This window comes from Epargyreus clarus, unplaced genomic scaffold (genome assembly GCF_041222505.1).
Source record: "Epargyreus clarus isolate Ecla_fem2 unplaced genomic scaffold, WU_Ecla_fem_2.2 ptg000033l, whole genome shotgun sequence".
Lineage (NCBI taxonomy): Eukaryota > Metazoa > Arthropoda > Insecta > Lepidoptera > Hesperiidae > Epargyreus > Epargyreus clarus.
The window spans coordinates 133,906-140,603 of record NW_027332238.1 but is presented as its reverse complement, the minus strand read 5'-3'; positions in this window follow the sequence as shown (position 1 = coordinate 140,603).

The following is a 6,698-nucleotide window of genomic DNA, read 5'->3' as shown; positions in this document are numbered from 1 at the left end:
GTAGTCCATCTATATAAATAGTAATTTCTTGTTTAACGAACCCCACTGATTTTCAAGATTTTTTTATTTGTTGTTATAGCGGTCACTATACATGCTCTGTAAAAAATCAAGTGTATATCTATTATGGTTCAAAAGATATAAATAGACTTCCCGCTACTCGTCAAGAGATGGCGCCACGAGTACTCTGAATCACGCTATCGAAGTTTTCTCAACATCGTGCATCCAACTCCAACTCCAACTGACAACAACAACAACAACAAGCTCCGAACTGAGACTGTCGGAGCACGGCCGCTGTCCGGGCATGATCACTTAGCCCACAGGGAAATCTCCCTTTGCCAAATACATCGACTCCTATTTATGTAAAGCTTTCTTTCTTTCGAATTTGTTCTTATAGCGGCCACCGTTATACATACTCTGTAAAAGATTTAAGTATCTATCTATTATGGTTCAGGAGATAGAGAAATGTGACAGACGGTCAGACAGCGGATTAGTAATAGGCTTCCGTTTCTACACTTTAAGTACGGAAACCTTACGATATACAGGAGTCGCTGTGTGCGAATATTAGTGAATATGGAAATCCTAACTAAAGTTGTAAATGCGAATATGAGCTTGTTTCTTACACTTTAACGGATTAACTTCATAACCGATTCTCATGAAATTTTGTACACACGTTGTCAGGGGTCCAGAAAAGAACATAGGTTTTATTAAAAAAAAGTATGGGTCCCAAGGGATAGACTTTTTTATACCTGATGGAAAGCAGTCACCGTCGCCTATGGACATTTGCAACACCAGAGGAGTCGCCAATGCATCGCCGGCTTTGAAAGAAAACTCTTTTTGCACCATTGAACGTGGCACCGGTACGAATATCTCATCCTATCTGGAGTCGATTACAGATGTCCATGGCCAGAAGCACACCATCAGGTGGACTGCATGCTCGTCTGCTACTCCATATTATAGAAAAATAACTTTTGACTCACCGAACGAAGCCGCGGGTAAAAACTAGTTAATATGTATTTTTAATTTATTACCTATAATTGATTAATAACATCTGTTTAAACATTTCAATTGTATTAAAGTAATCTTATTGTATTATTATAGAAAGAAAGACTTTTTATTTGTAGTTTATAACAAAACACATAGTCAGCTGCGCAAATATTTCTTTGTGAATATTGTTGTACCATTCAGGGTTCTTCACGGTTCGGTGGTAACGGTGGTAGAATTAGTGTGGTTTGATTAGGTGGTATAGTCGGCGTAAAACTGCTAGTCCGCTCTGAATATAGAAATGAATCGCGTCGCCATAGCAAATTGTATGGCTACACCTGCTCGCAACAACTTCAGAGCGGACTTTTTTTTTAATATAGCAGTAGCAGACGAGTATGCAGTCCACCTGATGGTAAGTGGCTACTGCCGCCCATGGACATCTGTAATCAACCCCAGATAGGAAAAGATATTCTTTTCTGAAGCTTTCCAGCTTAGCCCTCTACAGTAGCGGCGCATCTGTGACCGACCTCAGGTAGAAATCTAATCCTATCTAGGGTTGATTATAAATGTCCATGGGCGGTAATAGCCTCTGTAGTGAACTGCATGCTACTTCCATTTATATATTAAAATTGCTTATTTAGTCCACCCGGGAGTCGAATACGGAACCCTGTGTTACTAAAGCTATCAACAGGTCGATTAATATCAAATTAGTAATAAATTAAATAAAACAAATATTTGTAAAATGTAAGCATAAATAAAAAAAATATCATTATAACAATATCAATATAAATAATATTTATTGACATTATTTTATTCTTATTAAAACCATATGAATAAATAAAGTTGATTTATAGTGCTTAAAGGTGACTTAGAATGTGTCCTACTGTGACCCATTGTCCCACTGTTGGGCATGGTTTTATAATATAGGAGTAGCAGACGAGCATGCAGTCCCCCTGATGGTCAGTGGCTACTGCCACCAAGACATCTGTAATCAACCCTAGATAGGATTAGATATACCTACATGAAGTCGGCCACAGATGCGCCGTTACCCCTGAGGACTAAGCTGGAACGCCTCGGAAAAGTATGTCTCCCTTACCACACCCTTCAAAACGGAACACAGCAGCGCCTAACACTGCTGTTAGGCAGAAATAGGTGTGGCGGTGGTGCCGCCGGAGTCGAACCACAAAGGGTTCTACCACCTTCTGTCTTTCAGACTAAAGGTTTAGGTCATAGTCCAGCGGGCTGGCTAAGTGTGAGTGGTAAGCTTGACACATCTTTGAGATTTTTTTAAAGATCCTTCTTAGGTGTGTAGGATTCCTCACGATGTTTTCTTAAAGTAAATGATTATTAATTTTGAAGGTGGTAGAACCCTTTGTGGTTCGACTCCGGCGGCACCACCGCCACACCTATTTCTACCTAATAACAGCAGTGTTAGGCGCTGCTGTGTTTCGGTTTGAAGGGTGTGGTAAGGGAGACAGACTTTTCCGAGGCGTTCCAGCTTAGTCCTCAGGGGTAGCGGCGCATCTGTGGCCGACCTCAGGTAGGAATATCTAATCCTATCTGGGGTTGATTACAGATGTCCATGGGCGGCAGTAGCCACTTACCATCAGGTGGACTGCATGCTCGTCTGCTACTCTTATATTATAAAAAAAAAAAAAAATCTGTAATACCCTCTTAAATTAGACGTGGGATTTGAACCTCGGACTCCTGCATTGGGAGACTGAGTGTCAAGTGTAGAAGGTGGTAAAATCTTTTGTGGTTCGATTCCGGCGGAACCAGCGCCACACCTATATCCTAACAGCAGTGTTAAGCGCTGCTGTGTTCTGGTTTGAAGTGTGGTAAAGGAGACATAGGTTTCCGAGGCGTTCCAGCTTAGTCCTCAGGGGTAGCCGCGCATCTGTGGCCGATCTCTGGTAGGAATAAGATTAGATAATCCTATCTGGGGTTGATTATATGTCCATGCTGTCCATTAGGTGGACTGTATGCTCGTTTGCAACTCCGATATTATAAAATAAAACTACTAAGCTGTCGATGCGATTATGTTTGTCACATGTAACATGTATGAAGAAAATAATAAATATTTGGCAAAGTGCGAGTCAAATTTGCATAAGGATGATTCCGCGCCACCAATTTTTTATCATATTATATACTAGTTTTTGCCCGCGGCTTCGCCCGCGTTTAAAAGAAAATAATATAACATACTAACATACATAAAACTGAAAATTCGTACCTTCAACTTTGCTAAAGATCATCACTTGATCAAATGCATAGTTTACGATTCAATCCTTACTAATATCGATTAAAATAATCGATGTTTTGGGTCCAAAAGATCGATTCTCCGATTAATCGATCTTAAATCGCCATCCCTAGTTCCCGTGGGATTTCCGGGATAAAAACTATCCTATGTCCTTTCTCGGGTCTCAGACTATCTTTGTACAAAATTTCATTAAAATCGGTTCAGTGGTTTGGCGTGAAGAAGAGTCAACCAGACAGACAGACAGAGTTACTTTCAGATTTATAATATTAGTAAGGATATTTTTATTTCCAGTATTTGTTATCATAGCAGACATAAATGTTATTGCATTAAATAATTGGTAAATAAAGTTTGACTTTATGATAAGCAATAAAACGTTAGAAAAATGTGAATTATTTATTTATTAAAGGTAAAAGATAAATTATAAGTTATCGAGTCCACTTTGTTTCTTTTTCCTTTCTTTTCTATATCGTTTATCTTTTCGGTATTAATATTTTCTCCAGACGCACTTAATATTAAAGAATTAACATTATTATATTTTTTTAATAAATTGCATTTAAAATCTTCACCGTTTTCGATATTAGCGATAATTCTTTCTTCAGAATCTTCATTAGAATTTGTGATTACTTCAGAATTTTCGGCGGTCTTCTCTGAGGTCGTGTTGTCTCTTTCACTCTCGTACATTTGACTCTTATACGAGTCAGAGTCATTTGAAACAGAATTATTTTTATACATTCTACTTTCCATGGATTCTACTTTATTTTTCTCAACGGCATCACTTATATTACTTTCTAGTGATTTTCTATGGCTTTCGTCGGCATCCAATAAAAAGTTAGAATAGTTTTCTAGATTTGTAAAGTCATTGTCTACAGTATCTATTATAATATCATCTTCTTTAGAAGCAGGTTCTTGTAATTTTTCAGTGGTTTTACCCAATATAGATTCTTCTATACTTGCATTGTTAATATTTCCTTTTTCTATTTCATGATCTACTATATAACCTTGAAATAAATTAGAATAATTAATGATATTATAAGCAATATTAATGAGTTTTAAATACAAACATAAAAGATAAACATGTATTTTTTATAATATAGGAGTAGCAGAAATAACTACTGCCAAATATGGACATCTGTAATCAACCCCAGTTAGGATTAGATATTCCTACTTGAGTTCAGCCATAGATGTACCGCTACCTCTGAGGACTAAGCTGGAACGCCTCGGAAAAGTATGTTTCCCTTCAAATTAAAATACAGCAGCTGAACACTACTATTAATAGACAATAATAGGTGTAGCGGTGGTGCCGCCGGAGTCGAGTCACAAAACGTTCTATCAGTTAAAATTCAATTCACCTTCAATTCTAATTAATCATAAATCTATATCATTAGTGATAATTGTTACTTAATATGTTTTATATGCCGGAAATGGCGGTACTGAGGCAGTTCCGGAACGCTAGCGCCATCTAGTGGCATTCGATAAAGTTAGTGTTGGAATACACCGGTAGGGCAACCGACCGGGCGTGCGAGCGAGACGACACTTGACTATACTGTTGGCGGTCAGCCGGTGCGGACACTGAAATTATCACGCGTTCCTCGAGCGACCTAATAATATACCTGACTACCTAAGTTAATTTTAATCGAAGAGCTCACAGAAGATTACGATCAGCGCTAAGAACCACCAATCCCGAAATATAATACCTTCATTATCACGAATTAATTCTTCACTATTAGGTCTTTTCAAAATTCTCAAATCATCGAACTCCTCTTGCTTCTCCATTACATTCTCTTTGACCTCCACTGATCCATTTTCAACGTCTTGTACATCCAAGGGCTCTGCACGAAGATCTTCTAGAGTTGTAACTACACTCTTGTCAGTATTAAATTCATTTTTGCTTTCAACGTCTTTATCATTTCCATCGGGATCTATTATATTCGTAGTGTCGTCCATTTCATTCGAAGCTGTTTTAGTGAGAATAATTGCTAAGGGAGACTTATGGTTTTTTTTCAGCATTGTAATAATTTCAAGTAGATGTTTAGTGTCCCCATCTTCTATGATCCCTTCGAGGTTGTGGTCATTGTTGTTAAGTAAGTCTGTAATAGTTGTATAGTTTTCAGATGTCAACATTCTTACTTCTAGCGGTTCTTCGAATGCTGGATAGCAGAGACATGTTGTTATCACCACGGATAGCATAAGAGCTGGAATGGAAAGGTTAGTTACATTTTTTATGAGTATAGAGCCCATCTAATGGTCAATGACCCCTGCCGCCTATGGATGTCTATAATCAACCCCAGGTAGGATAAAAGTCAGCATATCAGCAGTGTTAAGCGCTGTTCTGTTCCGCGTCCCAACTTAGTTTTTAAGAGCAACGCATCTATGGCCGACCTCAGTTAGGACACTTATCATCATCATCATCATCAACCCATCACTGTCTCACTACTGTGTTCGTGTCTCCTCTCAGAGTGAGAAGGATTAGGCCATAGTCCACCGCGCTGGCCAAGTGCAAACTGGTAGACTTCACATACCCTTGAAAACTTATTTTTTTAAAACTTATTTAAATGTCCAGGGATGGCAGTGACAATTTATCATTAGCATCAACACACTCTCAAGAGTTCAAAAAAGTTTTTAAACGTGTTATTGTAACCAATCCACTTTTGTTCCACCTGATGGAAAATATCTTAAACCCTGCTCACTCTAAGAGACCGTTGCCCAGCAGTGGGACAGAAATGTGACAACGAATCTTAAGGCGGAGGCTTTATGTATGGGATTAAAATCGACAAGCTTTAGCGACTACACCAATCCATATGATATAGGCATCCCAACAGTGGGATGTGCCCAGCGGTGGGATATTTTTTTTTATAATACAGGAGTAGCAGACGAGCATGCAGTCCACCTAATGGTAAGGCTACTGCCGCTCATGGACATCTGTAATCAATTCCAAATGGGATTGCATATTTTTACCTGAGTTCAGCCACAGATCCACCGCTACCCCTGAGGACTAAGCTGGAATGCCTCAGAAAAGTATGTCTCCCTTACCACACTTCAAACCAGAACACAGCAGCGCTTAACACTGCTGTTATAACAGAAATAGGTGTGGCGGTGGTGCCGGAGTCGAACCACAAAGGGTTCTATGAGTTTCAAATCTTACTAAATCTTACTCACCTAGTATTTCGTCCATGCTGACACACACAAGTCCTTCCCCATCAGTTATATACCATACATTTTAATTAACGTGGGGTTTCAAATCAATTAACTAAGAAATCGATTATCCGATTACTAGTAATGAAAGCTAATTAGAACAGTTAGTGATGATGTGGTGAGTAAATATTGACGAGCTGTGCCCCGCGGTTTCACCTGTTTAAAAGTGAAAATATTCTGCTGTTACAGAGTTTCTTGCGCGAAACTAAGTCTTTTTCATAATAATACTATTACTTGTGTAATTAAGTTTTCTACATATATAATGTTG